This window comes from Chiloscyllium punctatum, chromosome 36 (assembly GCF_047496795.1).
Source record: "Chiloscyllium punctatum isolate Juve2018m chromosome 36, sChiPun1.3, whole genome shotgun sequence".
Lineage (NCBI taxonomy): Eukaryota > Metazoa > Chordata > Chondrichthyes > Orectolobiformes > Hemiscylliidae > Chiloscyllium > Chiloscyllium punctatum.
The window spans coordinates 57,330,507-57,344,899 of record NC_092774.1 but is presented as its reverse complement, the minus strand read 5'-3'; the positions used below and the strand labels follow the sequence as shown (position 1 = coordinate 57,344,899).

At 46.5% G+C, this 14,393-nt stretch overlaps 1 non-coding gene across 1 annotated transcript; it reads left to right on the top strand.

Annotated features, from left to right (window-relative positions):
- Positions 1 to 11,603: 11,603 nt before the first annotated feature.
- Positions 11,604 to 11,675, top strand: trnae-cuc (transfer RNA glutamic acid (anticodon CUC)). Its single transcript has one exon. It is a non-coding gene; the product is annotated as a tRNA-Glu (tRNA).
- The last annotated feature ends 2,718 nt before the right edge of the window (positions 11,676 to 14,393 follow it).

Genomic DNA, 14,393 nt, shown 5'->3' with positions numbered 1-14,393 from the left:
CGCCAGGGAAAACAGCCCCAGTCTGTTCAGCCTCTCCCTCCAACCCTGGCAATATCCTTGTAAATCTTTCTGAACCCTTTCAAGTTTCACAACATCTTTCCGACAGGAAGGAGACCAGAATTGCACGCAATATTCCAACAGTGGCCTAACCAATGCCCTGTACAGCCGCAACATGACCGCCCAAATGCTATACTCAATACACTGACCAATAAAGTAAAGCATACCAAACGCCTTCTTCACTATACTGTCTACCTGCGACTCCAATTTTAAGGAGCTATGAACCTGCACTCCAAGGTCTCTTTGTGTTCAGCAACACTCCCTAGGACCTTACGATTAATTGTATAAGTCCTGCTAAGATTTGCTTTCCCAAAATGCAGCACCTCACATTTATCTGAATTAAACTCCATCTGCCACTTCTTAGCTCCTTGGCCCATCTGGTCCAGATCCTGTTGTAATCTGAGGTAACCCTCTTTGCTGTCCACTACACCTCCAATTTTGGTGTCATCTGAAAACTTACTAACTTACCTTTTATACTCGCATCCAAATCATTTATGTAAATGACAAAAAGCAGAGGGCCCAGCACTGATCCTTGTGGCACTCCACTGATCACAGGCCTCCAGCCGGAAAAAAGCAGCCCTCTACCACCACCCTCTGCCTTCTACCTTTGAGCCAGTTCTGTATCCAAATGGCTCGTTTTCCCTGAGATCTAAACTTGCTAATCAATTTCCCATGGGGAATCTTGTCGAACGCCTTACTGATGCCCAGATAGATCACATCTACTGCTCTGCCCTCATCAATCTTCTTTGTTACTTCTTCAAAAAACTCAATCAAGTTTCTGAGACATGAATTCCGATGCACAAAGCCATGTTGACGATCCCGAATCAGTCCTTGAATTTCCAAATACATGTACATCCTGCCCCTCAGGATTCCCTCCAACAACTTTCCCACCACCGTGGTCAGGCTCACCGGTCTATAGTTCCCTGGACTGTCTTTACCGCCCTTCTTAAACAGTGGCACCACATTTGCCAACCTCCAGTCTTCCGGCACCTCACCTGTGACTATCGATGATACAAATAACTCAGCAAGAGGCCCAGCAATCACTTCTCTAGCTTCCCACAGAGTTCTTGGTTACACCTGATCAGGTCCTGGGGATTTATCCATCTTTAACCGTTTCAAGACATCCAGCACTTCTTTCTCTGTAATCTGGACATTTTGCAAGGTGTCACCATCTATTTCCCTTCAGTCGATATCTTCCATATTCTTTTCCACAGTAAATACTGATGCAAAATATTCATTTAGTGTCTCCCCCATTGTCTGTGGCTCCACACAAAGGCCGGCTTTCTGATCTTTGAGGGCCCCTATTCTCTGAGGAGAAAGTGAGGACTGCAGATGCTGGCGATCAGAGCTGAAAATGTGTTGCTGGAAAAGTGCAGCAGGTCAGGAAGCATCCAAGGAACAGGAGAATCGACGTTTCTGGCATAAGCCCTTCTTCAGGATGCACAGTTGGGCCACAACCAAGGATAGGCTGTAAGAGTGAATGAGTGAATAAAAGACAAATCCCATCTCGCCCATGAGGAGAAAGTGAGAACTGCAGATGCTGGAGATCAGAGTCGAGAGTGTGGTGTTGAAAAAGCACAGCAGGTCAGGCAACATCCAAGGAGCAGGAAAATCAACGTTTCAGACAAAAGCCCTTCACCTTGCCCTCTCCAGTGTGTGTTGGGAAACTGCTTAACTGCTAAATCATGTCTCGTGGCCCAGCAGAGGCTGATAACAAGTTTGGAACACACAAGAATGACCTCAGCTGAAACCTTGGATTCATGTCTCACGACAGGAGACCCAGCTACACAATACATACAAACCCTATCTCTCTCTCTCTCTCTCTCACACACACACACACACACACACACAACACACACACAACACACACACGTACTCACACGGTCGAACAGACCCTCTCTGATCGACAGGCTCTCTCTCAGACACACATTGATACACCCCTCACACTCTCATTCATGCACTCACCTTCTCACACAATTATACTCCATCACACACACACTTTACCCAGCATGCGCGCACAAACACACAGGCGCTCTGTCTCATGAATTCACTCACATGTAGAAGTCTTTGGGGTGAATTGCATTTGCAGGATTATATGTTTGGAAATAGAAAAAATCTGACTCAAGACTGGGATACAGACAGACTCTAACCTCACAGCTCTCATGCGTTGTCTGACCTGAGGTGTCACCTCCCTTTATAAAACATTAAGTTACCTGGAGAATGTTACTAAAAAGAAATTCTGGGATTTACAGTTTAATGAACCGAAATCTGCAACCCATTTTAAAAGATTAAAGACTTCACAGGTTTCTTCAATATATCATTTCTGTTGCATGACACTATAATCTTTTACTATATATTCTGTGTCTTACCATCCCACTCAACAGCGAGCTGATGAAGGAACAGCGCTCCAAAACCTAGTGCTTCCAAACAAACCTGTTGGACTCTACCCTGGTGTTTCTGTCATTTTAAAACTTTGTTTCAAGTGAATACAGCACGCACCTCCCACTGTTGCCAGTAAACTTTGCAATGCCAATGAAACAATAAACCTGTAGTCCTAAAAAATTTACAATTTCGAACAATACCATCTACTCATTCACTGTTCCTTCTGAGACACGACATTGGAAACTCGGTGCTGGTGGCTGAAAGAAATGAGAAGCTGTTGGATCTCCCAGCTTTCAATGAGAGTTTAAGCCTGACTGTAATTTCCGGTAACCTTTACTGCGACCCAACTTTGTTGCAGCTTCAGATCTCCACATCACAAGGCGTACAAAAAGTAGCTTTTCTTAAAACAAAAACACCTCAACCTCAAAGTGCACACACTCACCCCCACTCCTCCAACCACACTTTTATTTTTATTGGTCAGTTGAGTTGTCCCTTTGTAACTGGATCCTTCGTACAGCCGGGTAAAGCATGCAGCTGGGACGACTGAGTGAATCCTATTCCCCAACGGCAGTTTCTATCATTGAAAAGGACATGAGTGAATCAGGTGGGTTTTTGCCCTCTGAAAATGGTTTCATCCTTAGATTCTGAAGTTCAGATTACTGACCGAATCCCAATTCTGCCATCTGCCGCGACGGGATTCGAACCTGGGATTCCCCAGAGCTGGGTTGTCAGCGGCGCTCGGCCATCGCTCCTTCCATCCCCCCTGCGATGGCACGTGAACGCGCTGGTGCCTCCGCAGGTGGGAGGAGCAGGTGCTGACAGCAGGTGAACGGCCTCTCTCCGGTGTGGACCCACTGGTGGGTCAGCAGTGCAGCTGACTGAGTGAACCCCCTCCCGTACATGGGGCACGTGAATGGCTTCTCTCACTTGTGGACCCACTCGTGCGTCTCCAGATGGCTGATCCGACTGAAGCCCTTCCTGCACACTGAGCTGGTGAATGGCCTCTCCCCGCTGTGAAGACATCTGTGGGTTTCCAACACGGATGGGGAAGGGAATCCTTTCCCTCAGTCCCCACATTTCCACAGTTTCCCCATTGGGGGAGCTTTCCTTGTGTTGGTCTGGGTTTGAAATTACAATCAGAAAGAGGACATAGTCTATCCCCACCGTCAGGGATGAGACTTTGATTCCCCCAAGCTGAGTAAATGGTGTAAAGCACTTTTCACAGTCAGCACACTGAATCTCCCTCACTCGGTGTCTCAGTATACTTCCTGCCACACTAGTGTCCAAAATCTCTCAAGCAAACAAAAGCAACTATGTCTTCTTGATTGGAATGGCTGCTGATATTCAAGTCCCAATGAATCAAGCGTCTCTGTCAGAAGTTGATGTATCATTTGTTTTCAGATTTCTTTCGGGCACGTCTTCCTGCGAAAAAAAAAACACAAAATTAGTGGTCATTTTCAGTACACTTAAACGAACATAACATAGGTGGCAGTTCGTGTAGTTTGCCAGATGCCTGCTGATCACATAATACCCAGCACACAGAAACCTGAAATCCCTCATGCAGCCAGATAGGCTCAGGTGTGTTTAGAGGAAACTTCATTCAAATATAATCTAATCTTAAACTAAATACGTGTACATATATATGGGCTCTATCCTGATCTATCATTTACTGCATCCGCCTTCCTCCCACAATATCTCCTGCAAATAAACCAAAGTTTTCCCGATCACCATCAGTTCTGTGGAAGGTTCACCGGCAACTCCTGTTTTTTTTTGTTTCTGATATACAGCATCCGCAATTCTTTCACCTTTTTATTGAGGTAGAGTTGGAAATTGTTTCGACAGGCAGGAGGAGAGAGGGGAGAGACAGAACAGACATAAACTGTTGATCTCCGCTGTTATTAATCACGTAAAATCATTGTCGTGCGATCACTTTCCTTAAGCATGAACAGAAGCGATGGGTCATCCGTGAGCTTGTGGCGCAAGGGTAGCGCATCTGACTCCACATCAGAAGGTTACGTATTCCAATCACATCAGGCTCACTGACTTCGACTTCTTACATTTCAAATCAAGAAAGGAGCACGTTCATTCCGGATATCTGTTGAGGCAAATCTTCTTTATGGAAACTTTCGAACACACGTGAAGCTTTGCTGTCAGTTTGATTTGTGAACACGGTGTCAGGGAGGTGGTGTGCCCATTGTTTAGGTAAATGCTCAGCTCCCCCAGTTCATCACGGGATTTAAACAGAGCCGCCTCCCTCTGGGCAGCCGCTTCGTTCAGTTGGTGACAGCGCGGTGTGAATAACATAATACCGATATTTTTACAACATAATCCAGAGATTCCCAGCTTAATGTTTCAATCTATCAGGAGAGTGACCGCGAGTTCAGATAGAAATGTTTCCCACCAACAGCAAGTCCTTTCCTCTCACTGGACACAGTTAAAATTATCTTTATTCAACAGAAGGAGCGGAAACTACAGTCTGACGGCCTCTCTCCATATTAACGGTGAGCCTGAATTTTATAAACGGTGTCAGTAAAATCCAATGGCAGACACTGATTTGGATCAATCGATTTTTTTTTTGCCAAGTGTAACTCACCGAGAGGATGTTGCTGTGTGAAACAGCGTGGGGAATTACTGCAGGGCCTCCTGCGCATGGAACACTCCGCAACTGATGTGTTTCACCTTCACCAATTTATTCCTATCTCGGAGAAGAGAGGTTTGATGATTCGGATCATAGCAGCCAGACAGAGAACAGGAGAAGTGCACTCAGCCCTTCACAAGCTTATCACCACAGATGGGTCATCGTGGCACGTGTATCAGTATGGGATAGTAATCTGCATCTACTAACTGGAAGCACAGCAAATTGGAGTGCTGGTGGGACTGTCACACAGGAGAAAATGGCTTCGACCTATCAACTGGAGTGGCTCCCAATGCGTAACTCCGCTCACCTCAACTGCATAACTAAACAAATTACTCAGTGATTCAAAGGATTACTCGGTTTTGAATCTGCATTGTGGCATGTACCTTCAATAATGTTGTCAAAACACCTTCATTGCTGTGATGGAATATCCTGTTGGGCAGAATATACCCGTTGTCAAATTTTCCACGTTCTGTTGGTCCAACTCCGATTTCACTCAGAATCACGAAATGTGTGACAGCACAGACTGAGGCCATGCAGCCCACCTTAGCTCCCCATGGTAGGCTTATGCGGAAAGTCAGGAGGCATGGGATAGAGGGAAATTTGGCCAATTGGATAGAAAACTCGTCTTCACTGGCAACTGGGGTGGTACCAGGGGACTGGAGAGTAGCGAATGTTGTGCCCCTGTTCAAAAAAGGGAATAGGGATAACCCCGGGAATTACAGGCCAGTTAGTCTTACTTCTGTGGTAGGCAAAGTAATGGAAAGGGTACTGAGGGATAGGATTTACGAGTATCTGGAAAGACACTGCTTGATTAGGGACAGCCAGCACGGATTTGTGAAGGGTAGGTCTTGCCTTACAAGTCTTATTGAATTCTTCGAGGAGGTGACCAAGCATGTGGATGAGGGTAGAGCAGTGGATGTAGTGTACATGGATTTTAGTAAGGCATTTGATAAGGTTCCCCATGGTAGGCTTATGCGGAAAGTCAGGAGGCATGGGATAGAGGGAATTTGGCCAATTGGATAGAAAACTGGCTAACCGGTCGAAGTCAGAGAGTGGTGGTAGATGGTAAATATTCAGCATGGCGTCCAGTTACAAGTGGAGTTCCGCAGGGATCAGTTCTGGGTCCTCTGCTGTTTGTAATTTTTATTAATGACTTAGAGGAGGGAGTCGAAGGGTGGGTCAGTAAATTTGCAGATGATACAAAGATAGGTGGAGTTGTGGACAGTGAGGAGGGCTGTTGTCGGCTGCAGAGGGACTTAGATATGATGCAGAGCTGGGCTGAGGAGTGGCAGATGGAGTTCAACCCTGCCAAGTGTGAGGTTGTCCATTTTGGAAGAACAAATAAGAATGCGGAATACAGGGTTAATGGTAGGGTTCTTGGTCAGGTGGAGGAACAGAGGGATCTTGGGGTCTATGTACATAGATCTTTGAAGGTTGCCACTCAGGTGGATAGAGTTTGTAAGAAGGCCTATGGAGTATTATCGTTCATTAGCAGAGGGATTGAATTCAAGAGTCGTGAGGTGATGTTGCAGCTGTACAGGACTTTGGTTAGGCCACATTTGGAGTACTGTGTGCAGTTCTGGTCGCCTCACTTTAGGAAAGATGTGGAAGCTTTGGAGAGTGTGCAGAGAAGATTTACCAGGATGTTGCCTGGAATGAAGTGTAGGTCATACGAGGATAGGTTGAGAGTTCTCGGCCTTTTCTCGTTGGAACGGCGAAGGATGAGGGGTGACTTGATAGAGGTTTATAAGATGATCAGAGGAATAGATAGAGTAGACAGTCAGAAACTTTTTCCCCGGGTACAAGGGGACATAAATTTAAGGTGAAGGGTGGAAGGTATGGGAGATGTCAGGGGTGGGTTCTTTACCCAGAGAGTGGTGGGGGCATGGAATGCGCTGCCCGAGGGAGTGGTAGAGTCAGATTCATTGGCGACCTTTAAGCGGCATTTGGATAGGTACATGGATGGGTGCTTAATCTAGGATAGAAGTTCGGCACAACATCGTGGGCCGAAGGGCCTGTTCTGTGCTGTATTGTTCTCTGTTCTATGTTCTATTAGCTCTGCTGGTTCAACACAATATGTAAATAAGTGTCTCATTCTGTCGCCTTCTCCCTGTAAATCTGCACATTGTTACATTGAACATGCCCACCGAATTCCCTTTTGTGTCCATTGAATCTACCCCTTGATCACTGTCATACAGGAACTTACTGACCCCACTCCCTGTGCTTAAACGGTCTTCCTAATGTCACTTTTGCTTATTTTCCTGATGACTTTCAATCTCTGCCAAATCGTTCTTGATCCTTTTCGGCCTGGGAGCATTTTCATTGCATTATTTCCTCTGTCTAAAACCCTCCTTACGTGGAAAATTCAATCAGACCAGCTTTCAGCCCTCTGTTCACCAAAGAGAACTGCCCCAACTTTCCAATCTACCTTCATGACTGACATTCCTCATGCACGGCACCATTCATTTCAACCAATTCAGTGCTGTCTGCAATGACTTCACTTCCCCGCTTCCTGAAGTAACACCCTCAGGATTGAGCGTAATACAGGTGGAGGATTCATTCGAATTACGCGGGCAAAAACTCTGCAATACTTGTTTTCACTTTGAGCAAGTGTTTCCCTTCGCCGTGTTCACTGCAATGGTACCTCTGTCCCATTCCTAATTCAGGCAGTCCGATCTGATTTAACGAAGCGGCTTTTTGAGAAAACTGACCCGGCATTTTTGCTCAGGTCAATTTAAGAAATTAAGGTTCTCCTGGGATTGGAGCCCGGCACCTCCCACACTTCTGTATAAGCTCAAAAACCCAAAGCTCGCATCATACCCCGAGACCAACAAGCCAAATACCATGTGAGTGCTCGCCTCCAAAAGCAACTGGGAGTTGCTCAGTACGAAATACATTGTACATTGCTCCCAGAATTACAAGCAGCAAAGAGTTTCAAGACCATCCGCTTCTCTTTCTGTCTCTCTGTTTTCAGGACGCTGCTGTTTGTCCCGTCCCAAGGAGCCAGGCTGTCTCCACTGGTGGATAATTGAACCATTTCGTTTCTACTTACAAGCTGTGCTGGTGGAAGGCAGAGCCTATTCACTCTTCTGCTCTCTCTCACTATTACGTGAGGCAGGAGAAGTCAGTTACCGTCATTTGTAGGAAATGGGCAACTTTGAACTTGTTCCAAAGGTCCTGTTAATGGAGAGATAGAAAGATTCTGCGCTGTCGGGACAGAGAGAAATGGACACCGGAGACTCTTCCCTCAGGTAAATTGATATGAGTGCATTTTTGTGCAGCCTGTTTGGTGTTCAGAATTTGTCTTGACACAGCAATCCTGCAGAAAGTCTTTTGTTACACGGCTGTTGGTTTCTTTACTGCAGGAAATGGACAAAAACAGCAAGTCATGTGTTTCAACTTCACCGGTTCATTGCCATCTGAGAAGCTGCTCAAGGAGACACGTTCGAGACTGGTGTCAAAGACCTCCACTGCTGTCGTGTAATATGCTGTTTCAGAGACGTATGGAGACGGTGTAAATATAAACTTTTTTCTCACTTCCCACATTCTGTTGGTCGAACTGTGATTTCACACTGAATCACAGCATGTGTCACAGCGCAGACGGACGTCATGCGGCCCACCTTCACTCTGCTGGTTCGACAAAGTTAGTAAACGTGTGTCTCTATTCGTATCATTCACTTACCTTCTCTGTGTATTTCTGCATATTGTTACTTGAAATATGATCAGGCACCTCCACTAATTCTCCCCCCACATCGGCACGCCTTCCGATTTTGTAAAGTTGATCCTGCAGCCCAAAACACTGCCAAATAAATTAACTGTTTGAATCAATCGAGGAACGGACTCCTCCAGATTGGCCAAGAACAAAAGGACGTCATCAGCATGATGTTAAAGATCAGACATTTCAGAAAGTTATTTAAATGTAGAGCTTTTCTAAAAATAGGTGTGAATTCTGTCTGTGTCCCAATATCGAGTCAGACTGGCATTGTTGTTCAAAAAGCTCTGCGTTTAAATGAAGTTCTTGAAGGTAATTTAAAACAAGTTCTGGGATTAATGTACCAAAGAACAGAAGCCCATTCTAAAATATGAAAGATTTAATCTAAAATTGTTTAGTGAAGGACATCTCCATGACCGTGGACTCATTTGGCAATAAATTCTGTGATCATGATCTTATTTTCCACGACCAACTGATGAAAGAGCAGCACTCTGAAATGGAGTGATCAGTAAAAATGTCTCATTTGGATTCCCCAAGGTTAGAAATGGAAGCATATCTCTCCAAGGTTACAGTTTGATTTGCCCTTTCAACACTCTTGAAATGTAATGTGTTCCATTGTAGTGTTCAATTCTGATCCATTAAAGTCAGTATCCAGTCTCATCTGAGTGCAGAACCCACTCAACTGACGGAACAAACAAAAACTTTTCGGTTTGCTTTTTAGATGTGACATCTTCTCTCCCTCCCTCTCTGGTGACCCAGCAGGACTACCAGAGCTGGAAGTAACACTCTCGAAATACGATTGCTGACCTACAGTTTTCTTGTGCTGCTGAACATCAGGATTTAAAAACTGCGATTTCCCCACGCAGGTGTGAAGCCTGCCGACTACAAAATGAGAAATGTCGTCAAAAAGAAAGGGAGACTGTTCCCCGGTTTCTTTTTTCAGATTCAAATCAGTGGAAGGTGAAAGATATTTCACTCATGTTAGGACTGGTCGGGAATCTGCAACCCACTGCCTGTCAGGGTGGTACAAGCAGATATCCACAGAGCTGCTTTTGAGGCAGTGAGTCAAGTATTTGGAAATGAGACGAGAACAATGAGGGGCGTGAAGTCGTGATCGAAATGAAGCAGGCAGCTGAGGACAAAGGTGTTTTATTTGCCAGTGAAAGATACTGCTTCACAAAGTTGTACTATGGAAGGGAAGCAGTGACGGTGATTATCTTTGGTTGTTCACCTTGTGAATGTTCCCATTGCTGCGCATGTCCGTGTTAACGTCAGAACTCTGCAGCATGGCGGTGTCAGGTCCGCACAGAGCCGGGGCCGCAATGGATGACGCATCTGACTCCAGCTACCTGTTTGAAATGCAGCTCACAGCTTCTTCACACACCCCAAATAACCTTTCTCATTGTCGTGAAACGGGCATAAGGTTTGAATTCCCGATCTGCGGGAATGAGACTCTTTTCACTGTCTCGCGTCAGTGACTGTTCCTGAGAACATCAAAGTCAAGTCACAGCGCTGTCAGAGGAGGGGAAGCTGAAAGAGACCCACACGCTGCTCACGGGCACATTTCACTTTCCCCAACTCACCGCCCCAACCACTGCGGCTCCTGGGAGTGGAAAGCCAACAAACACCAAAACCCAGTCTCAGCTTTGTAAATCTTCAGGAAATAAGAAAAATGTTCATTCTTTCGGGTCTTCCATCCTGGGCTGACAGGGGTGATTTTAAATGGCTGTCCAGTCAGTGTCAATTCTTTTTGGCTGAAATTATCTTCCTTATCTCATCCCAGCATTTCTTGCCACAGAGACCCGTGCGGCAGAATTCTTGTATATATTTCCTTGCATGGTATTTTGTAATTAACATTCGTTTGCTGGTTGTTTGTATCGGGTATTTCAGGTTCATTAGCCGCTGTTCAAGTGTGTTGGTAGGTTTGTGGGCTACCATGATGCTGAGGGGTTTGAGTTGTCTGGACATCATTTAACAGATGTATTTAATGTAAGGTATTGCGGCTAGGGATTCTGCACACGTTGTGTCTGCTTGTGTCACTTTGTTGATGAGAAATCGGCACTCTGGGTTTATTGGGTAGGCAAAACTGAGGATTGGAGATGCTGGAAGCCAGAGTTTAGATCAGAGTGGTGCTGGAAAAGCACAACAGGTCAAGCAGCTTCCGAGGAGCAGGAAAATCGAAGTTTCGGGCAAAGGCCCTTCATCAGGAGTAGAGGTAGGACGCCTCCAGGTTGGAGAGATAAATTGGGGATGGGGGGTGTGCTGGGGCGAAGGTAGCAAAGAGTAAAATAGGTGAATGGTGGTGGGTATGGAGGTGATACGTCAGAGAGGAGAGTGGAGCGGATAGGTGGGAAGGGAGCTTGGCAAGTAGGACAGGTCATGAGGTCAGTGTTGAGCTGGAAGTTTAAAACTGAAGTAAGGTGCGGGGAGGGGAAATGAGGAAGCTGGTGAAGTCCACATTGATGCCCTGGGGTTGAAGTGTTCTGAGGTGGAAGATGAGGTGTTCTTCCTCCAGGCGTCGGGTGGGGAGGGGGTGGCGGTGAAGCAGGCCCAGGACGTGTATGTCCTTGGCAGAGTGGGAGGGGGGGTTTGAAATGTTGGGCATAGGACGATGGGGTTGATTGGTGCCGGTGTCCCGGAGATGTGACTTGACTCTCCAGTCTCCCCAAAGTTGTAGAGATCGCATCGGGAGCAATGGATACAAAAAATTGCATTGGTGGCTGTACAGGTGAAAGTCTTCTTACCATCGCGGCACGGGTCGATTCCGGGGCAGAGAAGCAATTCTCAGTAGAGCTAGCGCGGTGCATGCATATCTCCCTGGTGGTCTAGTGGTTAGGATTCGGCCCTCTCACCGCTGCGGCCCGGGTTCGATTCCCGGTCAGGGAACCAATATTTTGCGTGTCTGTTGGCTACTAATTCTTCTGAAATGCGCTGTGCAGTTATTTATTGATCTTCATAGTTCCTGGGTGCTGCAGTGTGTAGTGGATCGTTGAAATAGCATCCTGATGCAGATTTGTTTATATGTGTAGGGATGTTTGCTTCTGTAGTTAAGTTCTTGGTTCGCGTGCGTTATTTTCCTGTAGACGCTGTTTTGAATTTACCATTGACTGTTCGCTCTACTGTGACATCTAGAAATAGCACTTTCTTGTTGTTCTCCGCTTTTGTGAATTTTATGACAGTCAGGATATTATTGATGGTGTTGTATGTTTCCTCTAATTTGTTTCATTTTATGATGACAAAAGTATCATCGCTGGAGCGGACCCAAAGTTTGGATTGGATCGTTGGAAGGGCTGTTTGTTCGAGTCTCTGCATTATTGCTTCTGCTAGGAATCCTGATACTTGTGGTTTCATGGGTGTTTCGTTGATTTGTTTGTAGGGCTTGTTACTGAATATGAAGTGGGTGGTAAGGCACAGCTCCACGAGCTTGATAGTGTTATCTTTGCTGATGAAGTTGGTGCTGTTTGGTGTTTGTGTCTTTGGTTCTTCGAGTAGTGTCTTCATTTTTCTTTGGCCACGTTTATGTTAATGGATGTGAACATGGCTGTACGTCAAAGGACAACATTATTCCATCCTCTTCTACCTTGGTGTCTTTGGTGTTCAAGAGTTCTTGGATAGAGTAACTGGAATGGTGCGAATCTTCGATTTGGTGTTTTAGTCTTCAGTGGGGGTCTTTGATTAGTCTGTATATTGGTGATCCAAGTGGTGAGACTATGGCCTGAGGGGGGCTCCTGGTTTGAAGAGGAGGAGAACAGCAACAGAGTGCCATTCCTAGATGTTACAGTAGAGCGAACAGTTAATGGGGAACTTCAAACTAGCGTCGACAGAAAAAAAAACACACACAAACCAAGTCCTTAATCACAGAAGCAATCATCCCAACACCCACAAACGAACCTGCAGCAGGACATTATTTCAACGAGCCAGTACACACTGCAGGACAGAGAAACTACGAAGAGCAGAAGAGAAAGACGTATATAGTGTGTTCAAGGAGAAAGGGTACCCAATAAACCCATTCCGCCAATTTCTCATTGATGCTTCCAAGCTGACTCTCAAAAATTCGGTTTGTCCTTCCATTCTTTCCTATTTTATTTTGTGCGTTTTGAAAACTTTCCCAATCCTCTAACTGAGTGTTGGAGTTGGGAAGCTATGTTGTGGCTGTACAGGGCGTTGGAATATTGTGGAATAATTTTGGAATATTGTGTGCAATTCTCGTCTCCCTCCTATCAGAAGGAAAATGTGAAATTTGAAAGGGTTCTGAAGCACCTATGGGTCAACAGAGGGGAGAGGCCCTTCTGCTGTCCTGAGCGCGGGAAGGCCTTTAGTGATTCCTCTGCAATGCTGATGGAACAGTTGGCCCACGCCAGGGACGTCAGTTCTCTGGCCCCAAAAGCAAGATGGCCTTCTGCAGTTCTTCCCACCTGCTGAGACACCAGTGGGTCCAAACTGAGGAGAGGCCCGAGTGCAGGAAGGGCTTTGCTCTTTCCTCTGACCTGCTGGCCCACTCGTGGATCCACATGGGGGAGAGGTCGTTCAGTTGCCCTAAGTGAAGGAAGGCCTTCAGCAATTCCTCAGCCCTGCTTAACCACCAATCCGTCCACACTGGAGAGAAGCCATTTTCCTGCCCCGAGTGCGGGAAGGGCTTTACCCGCTCCTCCGCCCTGTTGAAGCACCAGTGTGTCCACAGCGGGGAGAGACCCTTCAGCTGGCACGAGTGTGGGAAGTGATTCATGTTTTCCTGCAACTTGTGGAAGCACCAGCGGGGGCACCAACGCTCCCAGCAATCAGGTCCCACCGGTGTTCTGCCTTGGGTCACCCCATGGACTAAACCTCCTGCCACTTCTGACAGTGGGTGCAGTGGGAGAGTAGGTGAGCTGTTTTTGTTTTCTGCTGGACTGCAATTGCCTCCACCACCCCCCACAACCATAACTTCACTGTGACTCAGGGGCGTCACGGTGACTCAGTGCTTCGCACTGTTGCCTCATGGCACCAGGAACCCAGGAATAATTCCACCCTTGGGGGTCTGTGTGCAATTTGTGGAGGATAGGAAAATGGATCTGACTGGGTTACTCTTCGGAGGATCAGTGCAGATGTGATGGGCTGAAGGACCTGTTTCCACACTGTTGGAGTTCTACGATCCTTTGAGCTTTGCTTTGAGAGGACACTGCTGCTCATTGAGCTCGGGACTGCACATTGGCAATGAAATGATCCAGAGAAACCTAAGACCACAAGATCACCGGAGCAGAAGTTAGGCCATTCGGCCCTTCAAGTCTACTCTGCCATTTGTTAGAGTAAAAAATTCAGATGAGATTCGCTACAGTGTGGAAACAGGCCATTTGTCCCGATACGTCCAGAACCGACCCTCTGAAGAGTAACGCACCCAGACCCATTTCTCTTTAACTAATGCACCTAACTCTATGGGCAATACAGCATGGCCAATCCACATGACCTGCACATCTTTGGACAGGACCCCCAGAGAAAACCCACGCAGACACTGGGAGAATGTGCAAACTCCTCACAGACAGCCACCCAAGGCTGGAATCAAACCTGGGTCCCTGGCGCTGTGAGGCTGAGCCAGTACATGTTGCAACCCGAAGTAGGCAAGCAGGA